This window comes from Heterodontus francisci, chromosome 26, assembly GCF_036365525.1.
Source record: "Heterodontus francisci isolate sHetFra1 chromosome 26, sHetFra1.hap1, whole genome shotgun sequence".
NCBI classification, from domain to species: Eukaryota; Metazoa; Chordata; class Chondrichthyes; order Heterodontiformes; family Heterodontidae; genus Heterodontus; species Heterodontus francisci.
Genome location: NC_090396.1, coordinates 74,806,383 through 74,822,430, shown reverse-complemented (window position 1 = coordinate 74,822,430; position 16,048 = coordinate 74,806,383).

Sequence of the window (16,048 nt, the reverse complement as noted above, 5' to 3'; positions counted from 1 at the left end):
CCTTGTCATGGAAGATGTAGGAATGGCAGAGATACTTTGCTTGGTTCTCACAGGAGATTGTGATAGTGGGAATGAAAGGATACAAGAACAGGTGACAGTAATTTGTAGTATAGGACAACTATAGATAAATGAATACTACTGAACAGCAGGTGGAATTAAAAGTGTGAATGGCACTGAGCCCTGATAACATGCATCCAGAATGCTGAAGGAAGTTACAGAGAAAATAGCCGATCTGACCACAATCTTTCAACAGTCCTGTTGTGCCAGAGGAAAAAAATGCATTGCTAAAGGGAATGCAATGGCTGTTGTTTCTATTGATTTTTCAAAAAGTGATTGATGAGGTGCCACATAGGAGCCTGTTGATAATATTAAGGCACATGATGTTAAAGAGAGTAAAGGAGCATTGGGTAGGCAGTTGGGTAAAGGGAAGAAAACAGAGATTAGTGTTAACATATTATCTGGACCTCAGGGTTAGTGTTTGTCTTCTCAACATATTTAAATGATCTGCATTTGAGTATAGGGACCACATTATCAAAATTTGCAGATGAGAGGAACACAGGAACAGGAGGTGGCCAGTCAGTCCTTCGAGCCTATTCTACCATTCAGTTAGATCATGGCAGATCTGTACCTCAACTCCTTTTACCCAACTTAGCTCCATATCCCTTCATACCCTTACCAAATTAAAATCTATCGATCTCAGGCTTGACACCCAGCATCCACAGCCTTTTGCAAGAGAGTTTCAGATTTCCACTTCCCTTTGTGTGAAGAAATGTTTCTAATTTCTCTTCAAGTGGCCAAGCTCTGAGTTTAAGATATTGTCTCTTCAATAATAGGGGAAGTGGGTAATTATGATGTGGACTGGACTCAATGGGCTGAACGGCCTCCTTCTGTGCTGTAAATGACTATGACTGTGTGTGCAACTTAGGGAGGACAAGGGACATGTTAGTATTGTGGACAGATAAATGTCATAGGAAACCTTATGTGGAGGAATGTGAAGTGATAAATTTTGAAACAGAGAATAAAGAGAGAAAATACAGCAAAATTATAAAAGATTACACTAGCAGAGAGACTTTGGAATTTCGACAGACAAATTTGATAAAACTAAAAAAAACCTTCAGGGATCCTAGGTTTTATAAATAGGTCTAGAGTACAAAACCAAAGGGGTGATTATATATAAAGCATTGATTAGACCACAGTTAGAATACCATGTGCTGTTTTGCTGCTTCATTTTAGGAAGGATGTTCAGGCCATGGAGACGGGACAGAATAGGGTCACTGAGATGATCCCAGGGATGATGAGAGAGACCAGAGAATTGGATCTTTTCATTAGAGCAGTGAAGGTTAAAGGTTAGTCTGGAGCAGTTGGTAGGTGATCTTTATGATGAGGAAAGGTCAAAAGCTCAGCTTAGCGTTAAAGGTTGTGAATGGTCTGCTTCAGTCTGAGACTATGGCAAGGGAGAGAACAGAGATTGTGGTGGGGACTGAAGTCAATGGTTTTGGTCTTCTTAGTGTTTAATTGGAGGAATTTTGGCATCAGGACTGGATGCCACACAAGCAGTGTGCCAACACAGTGGCAGTGGAGGGGTTGAGAGTTAGAGCTGAACAACATCAGTGTACATGTGGAAGCTGATATGTTTTCGGATGATGTTGCTGAGGGCCAGCATGTAGATGAGAAACAGAAGAGAGCTAAGGATAGATCCTTGGAGGACACCAGAGGTAACGGTGCAGGAGGGACAGTGCAGGCAAAATTTGATTCGGGCGGCACAGTGGCGCAGTGGTTAGCACCGCAGCCTCACAGCTCCAGGGACCCGGGTTCAATTCTGGGTACTGCCTTTGCGGAGTTTGCAAGTTCTCCCTGTGTCTGCGTGGGTTTTCGCCGGGTGCTCTGGTTTCCTCCCACATCCAAAAGACTTGCAGGTGATAGGTAAATTGGCCGTTGTAAATTGCCCCTAGTATAGGTAAGTGATAGGGAATATGGGATTACTGTAGGGTTAGTATAAATGGGTGGTTGTTGTTCGGCACAGACTCGGTGGGCCAAAGGGCCTGTTTCAGTGCTGTATCTCTAAATAAATAGTCAGCATGGCTTTGTCAGAGGGAGGTCATGCCTAACAAATTTGATTGAATTTTTTGAGCATGTGACCAGGTGTGTAGATGAGGGTAGTGCAGTTGATGTAGTTTACATGGATTTCAGCAAAGCCTTTGACAAGGACCCACATGGGAGACTTATCAAGAAAGCAAATGCACATGGGATACAGGGTAACTTGATAAAATGGATTCAAAATTGGCTTAGCTGTAGGAGACAGAGAGTGATGACAGACGACTGTTTTAGTGACTGGAAGCCAGTGTCCAGTGGCGTACCACAGGGATCTGTGCTGGGTCCCCTATTGTTAGTCATTTATATAAACGACATAGTTGACTATGTGGGGGGTAGGATCAGTAAGTTTGCGGATGACACAAAGATTGGCTGAGTGGTTAACAGTGAGGTTGAGTGTCTTGGGTTACAGGAAGATATAGTCGGGATGGTCAAATGGGCAGAAAAGTGGCGGATGGAATTTAACGCTGAAAAGTGTGAGGTGATACACTTTGGAAGGAGTAATGTGACATGGAAGTATTCAATGAATGGCCTGACACTGGGAAGTTCCGAGGAACAAAGGGACCTTGGCGTGTTTGTCCATAGATCCCTGAAGGCAGAAGGGCAGGTTTATAGGGTGGTGAAAAAGGCATATGGGACACTTGCCTTTATCAATCGAGGCATAGATTACAAAAGCAGGGAGGTCATGTTGGAGTTGTATAGAACTTTGGTAAGGCCACAGCTGGAGTACTGTGTGCAATTCTGGTCACCACATTATAGGAAGGATGTGATTGCATTGGAGAGGGTGCAGAGGCGATTCATCAGGATGTTGCCTGGGATGGAACATTTAAGCTATGAGGAGAGGTTGGATAGACTTGGGTTGTTTTCGCTGGAGCAGAGAAGACTGAGGGGTGACCTGATCGAGGTGTACAAGATTATGAGGGGCATGGACAGGGTGGAGAGGGAGCAGCTGTTCCCCTTAGTTGAAGGGTAATTACTAGGGGACACAAGTTTAAGGTGAAGGGCGGGAGGTTTAAGGGGGATTTGAGGAAGAACCTTTTTACCCAGAGGGTGGTGACAGTCTGGAATGCCCTGCCTGGGAGGGTAGTAGAGGCGGGTTGCCTCACATCCTTTAAAAAGTACCTGGATGAGCACTTGGCACGTCATAACATTCAAGGCTATGGGCCAAGTGCTGGCAAATGGGATTCGGTAGACAGGTCAGTGTCTTTAATGCATCGGTGCAGACTCGATGGGCCGAAGGGCCTCTTCTGCGCTGTATTATTCTGCGATTGTGATTCTGAGTGGGAAAAGAAGCCATTATATGTGATTCTGTGGCTATGGCTGGATTATCTGTGTGCACCTTCTTCCTTCACTCCACAAATATGTTATCATCGGCAGACCTTCTCTGCACACAATACTTCACAAAGCTCCTATTCTACCACTTAATGAAAACAACTTTCGGTCCTCTTCCAGAACCATAGACCCAATATTGCAATCTTGACAAATGGGATTGTGCTAGCCCAAATCTTGGACATTCCTCCCCCATAGGAACACTGAAAACCAGGAATGCTACTTACACCAGTGTTGCTAAGGTTGGGAAATTTGTCATATGATATATTCCATTTTATTACAATACACCTGACATAACATTCAGGAATTGATGACTTGCAGCAAGTGGAATGCTCCCCTTCAGGTTTGTTCCTGTAAGTTTAAGTAAATTTTGTAATTCAGTGAAATTTGCTGTAATCTGTTCTCGGTTTTTCTAATATTACTTCTTAATAAGCTGAATCATAGTTTGTCGCCTGAGCTATGGGATGTGATACAGTGCAGTTATTCAAGGAGACCAGAAGAGAAGGTGGCATCTTATATTATTTCTAGTGAGTTTCCTGGAATACAAGGCAGTAATTATCTACCCCAGTCATGCTTCAGTTCATAAGGAGAGAGAGCTTGCTTACTGGCCATGAGGAAAAGGATGTGTTTGAGAATCCGAGTAATAACAGCCCAATACATGGAACAATTACACAGCTACAGGGCATAACAGGAACCAGGGAACAGCCTGAATTTTCATCAACTCACCAAGAAACTCTCAAATCATTCTCCACTCCGTACTGGAGCCTTCCATAATATTTCAATAAAGGTTATCTTTCTCTTACTTTTATTTTCATATCTTTCTTTTAGACTTTGAGGGAAATATATATATTTGTCAGAGGCTTTAAACTTAAAGATCCAGTTAGTGGCATTCACACTGTTTCCCTTGCTATTAGAGATAGGCGGGGCTAAAGTGTGGCGAGTCGAAGAGACTTAGCAGTTGGCAGGAAAAAAGACAGAGGCGCAAGGGGAGAGCCAACTGTGTAACAGTCCTGACATCCAATTTTATCTGCAGCACCTGTGGAAGAGTCTGTCACTCTAGAATTGGCCTTTATAGCCACTCCAGGCGCTGCTTCACAAACCACTGACCACCTCCAGGCGCTTACCCATTGTCTCTCGAGATAAGGAGGCCAAAGAAGAAGAAGAGATAGAAGGATATTCTGCATAACAAAGCCTGCTTGATGTTCCGTCCACTTAATTAAACATTGGGAAGACAGTAGCCATGGTCTTTGGTCCCCATGACAAACTAGTCACCAACACCATCCCTGGCAACTGTCTGATTCAGAACCAGGCTGTTCATAATCTTGGCATCTTTTTTGGCTCTAAGCTAAGCTTCCGACCTCATATCCTCTCCATTACTAAGACCACCTAATTCCACCTCTAACATTGCCCAACTCCACTTCTACCTCAGCTCACGTGCTACTGAAACCCTCATTCATGCCTTTTGTTATCTCTAAACTTGACTATTCCAATGCTCTCTTTGCCAGCTTCCCATCTTCCACCCTCCATCAACCTCTCTGCCCGTATCCGAACACACAACAACCCTCATTCACCCATCACACTGCACTCGCTGACCTACATTGGCTACAGGTCCAGCAACACCTCAATTTTTAAAATTCTCATCCTTGTATTCAAATCCCTCCATGGCTTCACCCTTCACTATCTCTGTAATCTCCTCCAGCCCCACAACCCTCTGAGATATCTGCACCCCTGCAATCCTGGCCTCTTGTGCTCCCCTGATTTTCATTGCTGCACCAATGGTGGCCGTGCCTTCAGCTGCCTGGGCCCTAAGCTCTGGAATTCCCTCCCTAAATCTCTCTACCTCTCTCTCCTCCTTTAAGACACCCCTTAAAACCTTCCTCTTTGACCAAGCTTTTGGTCACCTGTCCTAATGTCTCCTTCTTTGCCTTGTGTCATCATTTGTTTGATATTTGCTCCAGTGAAGCGCTTTGGCATGTTTTATTCTGTTTTATTAAGTTTTATTCTGTTAAAGGTGTTAATAAATGCAAGTTGTTCTTGTTAAGTTCATGGACAGAAAATCGGGTGAACTTTCTGACAGGTGTGTGATCATCCTTGCTCGAATTTCCTCCCTGTATTTGCTCCTTGGCGATCCTTCATGCTGAAGAGTAGGAGAAGAAACCTACCCTCTATAATGCCTCATCCAGCAAGGCAGAGGCCCCTTCTTTCCTAGGCCGTACGAGTAGCATCAGAGTCTGCTGGATCCACTAATGCCTTATTGAATGGGGGGGGGGGGGGTGAGAGGAGGGGGAAACGGGAGGTGGAAGGTGGGCAGGGATGCTGAGAGTGAGCAGCCCCAGTAGGCCAGTACAGTGCAGCCCCTCCTCCCCCTGCCAGGTACCTGTGCTGCTATATAAATGTATCTTAAACTGCCCTATTCAAACTGCACCACATAGAGGAGTTGAGTATCTGCTAGTTATATCAGCGCAATCTGGGCAGAATGGGCTGAACCAGCGCTAAAGATTGGGGAATTTTAAACTTAAGTAAGGCACATCTAAAATCACTTCACATTTTTGCCACGCTCTTTTACACTGGTTCAAGAAACAGTTTCTTCTGATCAGGCCCAACCCACACAATTCGCCATGCTCCCAGGTCAAAATTGCAAGTTTCTGCCGATTGTGTTGGTTGGTGAAAGTTCTTCAAATTATACTCATTTTCTTAGGCTTATAGGCACATTTTAAAAAGCTTTTCTCATATCCAAAATATTCAATTTACAAAGAAGCTGGCTAGTGTACACTAATTCAACTAAATAGTTCAATCATTTTTTATGTCACTTTTCACAGATTTTAAATCAAATTTCTCAAGTCAAGGACTAGACACACTTTTCAAAAATACTTAACCCATCTGTAGCTGTATAGATAAAACTGTACCTGGTTACCACTTCAAATACATTAAGGAATATTTATTAATGGAAAGAAAACAAATGGTTCCGTTCTTTTACGTGGCCTGAATGCGTGAGTTCATGGAAGATTTTATCTTTGTGATTATGTTGATGTATTTTAAAGGAAACTTAAAGCCTAATTTAACTGGCACCATTTCAAGCATGTTTTGGGCGCAAAGTGGAAACTCGATCCCAGGTGATGTTTGCCCAGGTGATGTAACTCCGTGTTGCCAGGCAACGGAGCCTCGCCATCTGGTAAACGTTATGTGTGACTTCTAACAATAGTAAACTGACGCCAGGTAAGGCCTGGCTGACGGGGTAATGAATTTGCAAATCTTACAGGGTTGGGAGGCAACACCATGGAACCAAAAAAACAAAAGCCTCATTTACACCAGCAGCACGGGCCGCAGCTGAGTGTTATTAATGTCTACTCAAAGGACTTGTCACACGTTAACTGGCACAAAGCAGCACATCGTTCAACAACCATAGGGCTCACACTAGAGCAAGGTTCATCACCAAGCTGGCTCCACGATGGCTGACTCAGCAATACTAACCTACCTTCAAACTCCCCCACCCCCAAACACAAACAGAAATAGTTCTTAGAGTATAACAGGATTCAATATTGTTAGAGTATGAAACATTTGGTAGATGAGCAGTAACGGGAGCTAAACTGGGGCAGGGCCCAGGAACAGGAATTACACTGGGCAGGGCCCAGGAACAGGAAATACACTGGGACAGGGCCCAGGAACAGGAATTATACTGGGGAAGGGCCCAGGAACAGGAAATACACTGGGGCAGGGCCCAGGAACAGGAATTACACTGGGGCAGGGCCCAGGAACAGGAAATACACTGGGACAGGGCCCAGGAACAGGAAATACACTGGGGCAGGGCCCAGGAACAGGAATTACACTGGGGCAGGGCCCAGGAACAGGAATTACACTGGGGCAGGGCCCAGGAACAGGAAATACACTGGGACAGGGCCCAGGAACAGGAATTATACTGGGGAAGGGCCCAGGAACAGGAATTACACTGGGACAGGGCCCAGGAACAGGAATTACACTGGGGCAGAGCCCAGGAAAAGGAATTACACTGGGGCAGGGCCCAGGAACAGGAATTATACTGGGACAGGGCCCAGGAACAGGAATTACACTGGGGCAGGGCCCAGGAACAGGAATTACACTGGGACAGGGCCCAGGAACAGGAATTGTTTATGTTTATGTTTAGAGATACAGCACTGAAACAGGCCCTTCGGCCCACCGAGTCTGTGCCGACCATCAACCACCCATTTATACTAATCCTACACTAATCCCATATTCCTACCACATCCCCACCTGTCCCTATATTTCCCTACCACCTACCTATACTAGGGGAAATTTATAATGGCCAATTAAGCTATCAACCTGCAAGTCTTTGGCATGTGGGAGGAAACTGGAACACCCGGAGGAAACCCACGCAGAAACAGGGAGAACTTGCAAACTCCACACAGGCAGTACCCAGAATTGAACCCGGGTCACTGGAGCTGTGAGGCTGCAGTGCTAACCACTGCGCCACCCCAAATTACACTGGGGCAGGGCCCAGGAACAGGAAATACACTGGGACAGGGCCCAGGAACAGGAATTACACTGGGACAGGGCCCAGGAACAGGAATTACACTGGGACAGGACCCAGGAACAGGAATTACACTGGGACAGGGCCCAGGAACAGGAATTACACTGGGGCAGAGCCCAGGAGCAGGAATTACACTGGGACAGGGCCCATGAACAGAAATTACACTGGGACAGAGCCCAGGAACAGGAAATACACTGGGGAAGGGCCCAGGAACAGGAATTACACTGGGGAAGGGCCCAAGAACAGAATTACACTGGGACAGGGCCCAGGAACAGGAATTACACTGGGGCAGGGCCCAGGAACAGGAATTACACTGGGGCAGGGCCCAGGAACAGGAAATACACTGGGGCAGGGCCCAGGAACAGGAATTACACTGGGGAAGGGCCCAGGAACAGGAATTACACTGGGACAGGACCCAGGAACAGGAAATACACTGGGACAGGGCCCAGGAACAGAAATTACACTGGGACAGGGCCCAGGAACAGGAAATACACTGGGACAGGACCCAGGAACTGGAAATACACTGGGACAGGACCCAGGAACAGGAAATACACTGGGACAGGACCCAGGAACAGAAATTACACTGGGACAGGGCCCAGGAACAGGAAATACACTGGGACAGGACCCAGGAACTGGAAATACACTGGGACAGGACCCAGGAACAGGAATTACACTGGGACAGGGCCCAGGAACAGAAATTACACTGGGACAGGGCCCAGGAACAGGAAATACACTGAGGAAGGGCCCAGGAACAGGAAATACACTGGGACAGGACCCAGGAACAGGAAATACACTGGGACAGGACCCAGGAACAGGAATTACACTGGGACAGGGCCCAGGAACAGAAATTACACTGGGACAGGGCCCAGGAACAGGAAATACACTGAGGAAGGGCCCAGGAACAGGAAATACACTGGGACAGGACCCAGGAACAGGAATTACACTGGGACAGGGCCCAGGAGCAGGAAATACACTGGGACAGGACCCAGGAACAGAAATTACACTGGGACAGGGCCCAGGAACAGGAATTACACTGGGACAGGGCCCAGGAACAGGAATTACACTGGGACAGGGCCCAGGAACAGGAATTACACTGGGACAGGGCCCAGGAGCAGGAAATACACTGGGACAGGACCCAGGAACAGAAATTACACTGGGACAGGACCCAGGAACAGGAATTACACTGGGACAGGGCCCAGGAACAGGAATTACACTGGGACAGGGCCCAGGAACAGGAATTACACTGGGACAGGGCCCAGGAACAGGAATTACACTGGGACAGGGCCCAGGAACAGGAAATACACTGGGACAGGACCCAGTGGAGAGTTTTACCTCTGATTCATATAGACTGCAGTTTTGCTAGGGCTCCTTGATGCCATATTCAGTCAAATGCTGCCATTAATGTCAAGGGCAGTCACTCTCATCTCACCTCTGGTGTTCAGCTCTTTTGTCCATGTTTGGACCAAGGCTGTAATGAGGTCAGGAGCTGAGTGACCCTGGTGGAATCCAAACTGAGCGTCACTGAGCAGGTTATTGCTGTGGAAGTGCCGCTTGATGGCACTGTCAATGACCCCTTCCATCACTTCACTGATGATTGATACTAGACTGATGGGGTGGGATTGGATTTGTCCTGCTTTTTATGGACAGGATATGTCCAGGCAATTTTTCCATTGTCATGTAGATGCTAGTGTTGTCTATGTACTGGAACAGCTTGGCTCATGGTGCAGCTAGTTCTGGAGCACAGGTCTTCAGTACTGTTGCCATAATATTGTCAGGGCCCATAGCCTTTGCAGTATCCGGTGCCTTCAGCCATTTCTTGATATCACGTGGAGTGAATTGGATTGGCTGAAAACTGGCATCTGTGATGCTGGGGACTTCAGGAGGAGGCAGAGACGGATCATCTACTCAGCACTTCTGGCTGAAGATGGTTGCAAATGCTTCAGCCTTGTCTTTTGCACTGAGGTGCTGGGCTCCTCCACCATTGAGATCCTGCTTTCTCCCTATCCTGGCAAACATGGCTGGCACCAGAAGTGATGTTGCACAACTGGCACGCCAGCCAGCATTGGTATTTTTGGGCCTCGTCCACCTCTGTTCTCGTCCTCAGTGGGGCCCCGAAAATGCAGCTGAGTCTTTTCTAAGAGGTCTCCTGGTCAGTAATTCCTACTTCAGTAATATTTCCCTTGCGTAGATGCATAGAATGTACAGCACCAAAACAGGCCATTCGACCCATCTGGTCTATGCCAGCATTTATGCTCCATGCTGGTGTTTATTCTCCACATGAACCTCCTCCCACCCCTCTTCATCTCACCCCATCACCATATCCTTCTATTCCTTTCTCCCTTGTGTTTATGCAACTTCCCCTTAAATGCATCTATACTATTCACCTCAACCACTCCCTGTGGTCATGAGTTCCACATTCTCACCACTCTCTGGGAAAAGCAGTTTCTCTTGAATTTTTTATTGGTTATATTAATGTTATATTTATGGCCCCTAGTTTTGGACTCCCCCACATGGAAACATCCTCTATACATCTACCCTATTGAAACCCCTTAATAATTTTGAAGACCTCTATCAGGTCACCCCTCAGCCTTATCTTTTCTGACAAAAAGAGCCACAGCCTATTCAGCCTTTTTGATTGTGATACCAGAACTGAGAGGTAAGCACCAAGTCCATTCTTAGACAGTAAAAATGTGGACTTGGCTTTAATGAAACCATCAACAAAACGTGCCCTTGCATAAGATCAGCCAGGCCTACATTCAATTTTCAGGCAGCCGACTGTAGCTGCAACATAAACAGTCCTCCATTCAGGGACCTCTCAATCCTGCTTTGCAGTGCATGATGTCAATGTTGTCATGGCAACACTTCTCAAAGCTTATCTGTGTCTCTGCTGTGTTTGAACCAACCTCAAGTCCTATTTTCTTTCATCCCAAAGAGCTGCACTGCACCTCATTACCCTGACTGAATAGGGAGTAGGTTGTTTATGCTGAGAGGAAATAACACACACACACAAGAATGAATGTACTCAATTATAAAGTATCAACATGAACAGATTCTCCCAGTTTACTTCAGAACAGTTTTTTCAAACACTTTCTGATTATGATTATTCTGTCCACTTTTGAAATGACCTCCCTTTAATGGCAAATGTTCTGTTAAAGCTGATTGATTTTGTATGAATCTGTCCATTGATTTACTGTCAAGAGTATTACAAAAGATTTTCTATTTTTAACACATTGTGAAAAGTCCCTGGTGATGGGGTTACAGTGAATGTAGGAGGAGAGTTAGTATCACAGAAAAACATCATTGGGCAAAAACCTGAAAGTCAGAGGATGAGAGGCTGCTGAGCTCACTCTCTCTCTCCCTGACACAGTCCCAGTTACCCATTCAGATTTTAAATGTGGCACAGTTACAGCTTCCAGCTTCTGTGAATCAACAGGCCTTTGTTGTGTCAATAAAGCAGCAGGGAAGAAGTGTTACTGACCTTTGTAAATGAGCAGATCTGATGACCCACATATTATCAGAGTGCAGAGTCACAATCTGAAAATTAATTTGCAGGACATGCAAATTGTTCTCAAAGAACTGCATTTATATAGCACCTTCAACGACCTCAGGATGTTTCAAAGCAAAAGCAAAATACTATGGATGCTGTAAATCAGGAAAAAAAATCGAAAATTCTGCAAAACACTCAGCAGGTCAGGCAGCATCTGTTGGGAGTGAAATAGCGTTAACAGATGGTGTTTTATAGGCCCCTGGGAGACGAGATGAGTAGGTGGGGGGGTGCCCTACAAAATAGCGACAGAAGGCAGCAGGTGGAATGCCCATCTCCTTCCTGTTGCCATGCGATTTTGTTGGGGGCAGGAAAGGCTGAACACAAGAACACAAGAAATAGGAGCAGGAGTAGACCATAGGGCCCATTGAGCCTGCTCCACCATTCAATACACTCATGGCTGATCTTGGGCTTCAATTCCACTTTCCTGCCCGCTCCCCATATCCTTTGATTCCCTCAGAGACCAAAAATGTATCTATCCCAGCCTTAAATGTATTCAATGATGGAGCATCCACAACCCTCTGGGGTAGAGAATTCCAAAGATTCACAACCCTCTGAGTGAAGTAATTTCTCCTCATCTCAGTCCTGAATGATTGACCTCTTATCCTGAGACTGTGTTCCCGTGTTCTAGATTCACTGACCAGTGGGAACAATATCTTCTACCCTATCAAACCCTTTCAGAATCTTGTAAGTCTCAATTAGATCGCCTCTCATTCTTCTAAACTCCAGAGAATATAGGCCCAATTTACTCAGCCTCTCATCATAGGACAACCCCCTCATCCCAAGGACCAATTATAGTAAATCTTCACTGCACTGCCTCCAGTGCAAGTATATACTTTCTTAAATGTGGAGACCAAAACTGCACACAGTATTCCAGGTGTGGTCTCACCAAAGCCCTGTACAATTTTATTAAGACTTCTTTATTCCTGTACTCCAATCCCCTTGCAATAAAGGCCAACATGCCATTTGCCCACCTAATAGCCTGCAGCACCTGCATGTTAACTTTGTGCGTTCCTTGTACGAGTATCCCTAAGTCTCTCTGAACATCAACACTTACCAGTTTCATACCTTTTAAAAAATATTCTGCTTTTCTATTTTTATGACCAAAGTGAACAACTTCACACTTCCCTATATTATACTCCATTTGCCATCTTGTTACCCACTAACTTTATATCTCTTTGCAGCCTCTCTGTGTCCTCCCCGCAGTTTACCTTTGTATCGAGCTTTGTATCATCAGCAAACTTAGATACATTACTCTCTGTCTCTTCATCCAAGTCATTAATATAGAGTGTAAATAGCTGAGGCCCAGCACTGATCCTTGCGGCACTGCCTGCCAACTTGAAAATGCCCCATTTATGCCCACTCTCTGCTTCCTGTCTGTTAACCAACCATATATCCATGCTAATATATTACCCTCAACACCACGAGCCCTTATCTTGCCTATTAATCTTTTATGTGGCGCCTTATTGAATGCCTTTTGGAAATCCAGATATACTACATCTACTGGTTCCCCTTTATCTACGCTACTGGTTACATCCTCAAAAAATCTAATAAATTTGTAAAACCATGCTGACTTGTTCAATCATACTATGTTTTTCCAAGTGCATTGTTAAGACTTCTTTAATAATAGTTTCCAGCATCTTCCCAATGACTGATGTTAGGCTAACTGGCCTGTAGTTCTCTGTTTTCTCTCTACCCCCTTTCTTGAAAAGCAGTGCAACTTTTGCCAATTTTCAATCTGATGGGACCATTCCTGAATCTAAGGATTTCTGGAAAATCATAGCCAATGCATCCACTATCTCTGCAGCTATCTCTTTTAGAACCCTAGGGTGTAGGCCATCTGGTCCCGGGGACTTGTCAGATTTTAGTCCCTCAAGTTTCTCCAATACTTCTTCTCAGCTGATATCAATTTCCTTAATTTCCTCTTTTTAGCCCCTTGGTTACTGCCTATTCTGTTATGGAACTTGTGCATTTGACTGTGAAGACAACACAAAATATTTGTTCAATGCCTCTGCCATTTCCTCATTCCCCATGATGATTCCTCATTTTTCTGCCGTTCTGTGAAGAACAAAATGTGGAATCTGTTTGGGTGGAGCTAAGAAACAGCAAGGAGCAGCAAACATTGGTAGGAATAAAAACAAAAAATGCTGCAAATACTCAGCAGGTCTGGCATCATCTGTGGAGAGGGAAGCAGAGTTAACGTTTCAGGTCAGTGACCTTTCATCAGAACTGGTCACTGACCTGAAACGTTAACTCTGCTTTTCTCTCCACAAATGCTGCCAGACCTGCTGAGTCTTTCCAGCACTTTTTGTTTTTATTTCAGATTTCCAGCACCTGCAGTATTTTGCTTTTATAAACATTGGTCGGAGTTGTTTATAGGCCACCAGACAGTAATGGTAGTATCGGGCATGGTATTAATCAGGAGATTAGAGAAGCACGTAGCATGTGTAATACAGTAATTATGGGTGACTTCAATCTGCACATAGACTGGGTAAACCTATTGAGCACTAATACTGTGGAGGACGAGTTTCTGGAATGTGTTAGGGATGGTTTTCTAGAATAGTATGTTGAGGAACTGACTAGAGAACAGGCTATTTTAGATCTAGTATTATGTAATGAGAAAGGGCTAATTAATAATCTTGTTGTAAAAGAATCTTTAGGGATGAGTGACCATAATATAATATGTTTTAAATGAGGTAGTTCAATCTGAAGCCTGAGTGTTACATTTGAACAAAGGAAATTATGAAGGTATGAGGGGCAAATTGGCTGAGGTGGATTGGGAAAATACATTAAAAGGTAAGACAGTGCATAGACAATGGATCATCTTCAAAGAATTATTAAATAGTTTAAAACAACTATACATTCCTTCAAGGCACAAAAACCCCAAAAGAAAAGGCAGTCAACCGCGGCTAACAAAGGAAGTTAAGGATTGTATAAGATTAAAATGCCTATAAAGTTGCCAGAAATAGTAGTAAACCTGAGGATCATGAGGATTTTAGAATACAGCAAAGGAGGATCAAGAAACTGATAAAGAAAAGGAGAACAGAATATGAAGGTAAACTAGCTAAAAACAGACTGTAACAGCTTCTATAGTATGTAAAAAGGAAACGTTTGGCGAACACAAATGTGTGTCCATTACAGACAGAGTTAGGAGAATTTATAATGGGGAATAGAGAAATGGCAGAGAAGTTAAATGATTACTTTGTGTCTGTCTTCACTGAGGAAGATACAAGAAATCTCCCAGAATTAGAGATCCAAGTGATTAGGGAGAATGAGGAATTGAAGGAAATTAGTATTAGTAAGAAGGTTGTATTGGAGAAATTAATGGGGCTGAAGGTTGATAAGTCCACAGGACCTGATATTCTACATTCCAGAGTGTTGAAAGAGGTAGCTATGGAGATAGTGGATGCATTGGTGATCATCTTCCAAAATTCTATAGATTCTGGAGCGATTCCTGCAGATTGGAAGGTCGCAAATGTCACCCACTATTTAAGAAGGGAGGGAGAGAGAAAACAGGGAATTACAGACCTGTTAGCCTTACATCAGTTGTTGGGAAAATGCTAGAATGTATCCTAAAGGATGTGATAAATGGACACTTGGATAGTAATGATCTGATTGGGCATAGTCAACATGGATTTATGAATGGGAAAACATGTTTGATGAACCTGTTGGAGTTTTTTAAGGATGTTACTGACAGAATTAATAAAGGGGAGTTGGTGGATGTGGTATACTTGGATTTTCAGAAGGCTTTTGATAAGGTCCCTCACAGGAGGTTGGTTAGCAAAATTAAAGCACATGGGATAGGAGGTAATATACTGGCATGGATTAAAGATTGGTTAACAAGGCAGAAAACAGAGAGTAGGAATAAATGGGTCAGTCTCGCATTGGCAGGCTGTGACTAATGGGGTACCGTAGGGATCAGTACTTGGGCCCCAGCTGTTCACAATATATATCAATGATTGGGATGTGGGGACCAAATGTAATATTTCCGAGTTCGCAGATGACACAAAACTAAGTGGGAAAGTGTGTTGTGAGGAAGATGCAAAGCGGCTTCAAGGGGATTTGGACAGACTTAGTGAGTGGGCAAGAACGTGGCAGCTGGAATATAATGTGGAAAAATGTGAGGTTATCCAATTTGGTTGGAGGAACAGATGTGCAGAGTATTTCTTAAATGGTAAGAGATTAGAAGGTGTAGATGTACAAAGGAACCTGGGGGTCCTTGTCACTAAGTCACTGAAAGCTAACATGCAGGTGCAGCAGGCAATTAGGAAGGCTAATGGTATGTTATCCTTTATCGCAAGAGGATTTGAGTACAGGAGTAATGAAATCTTACTTCAGTTGTATAGAACCTTGGTTAGACTGCACTTGGAGTACTGTGTGCAGTTTTGGTCCCCTTACCTTAGGAAGGATATTATTGCCATAGAGGGAGTGCAACGAAGGTTCACCAGACTTGTCACCAGGATGACAGAACTTCCTATGAAGAGAGATTGCGGAAACTGGGCCTGTATTCTCTAGAGTTTCAAAGAATGAGAGGTGATCTCATTGAAACCTACAAAATA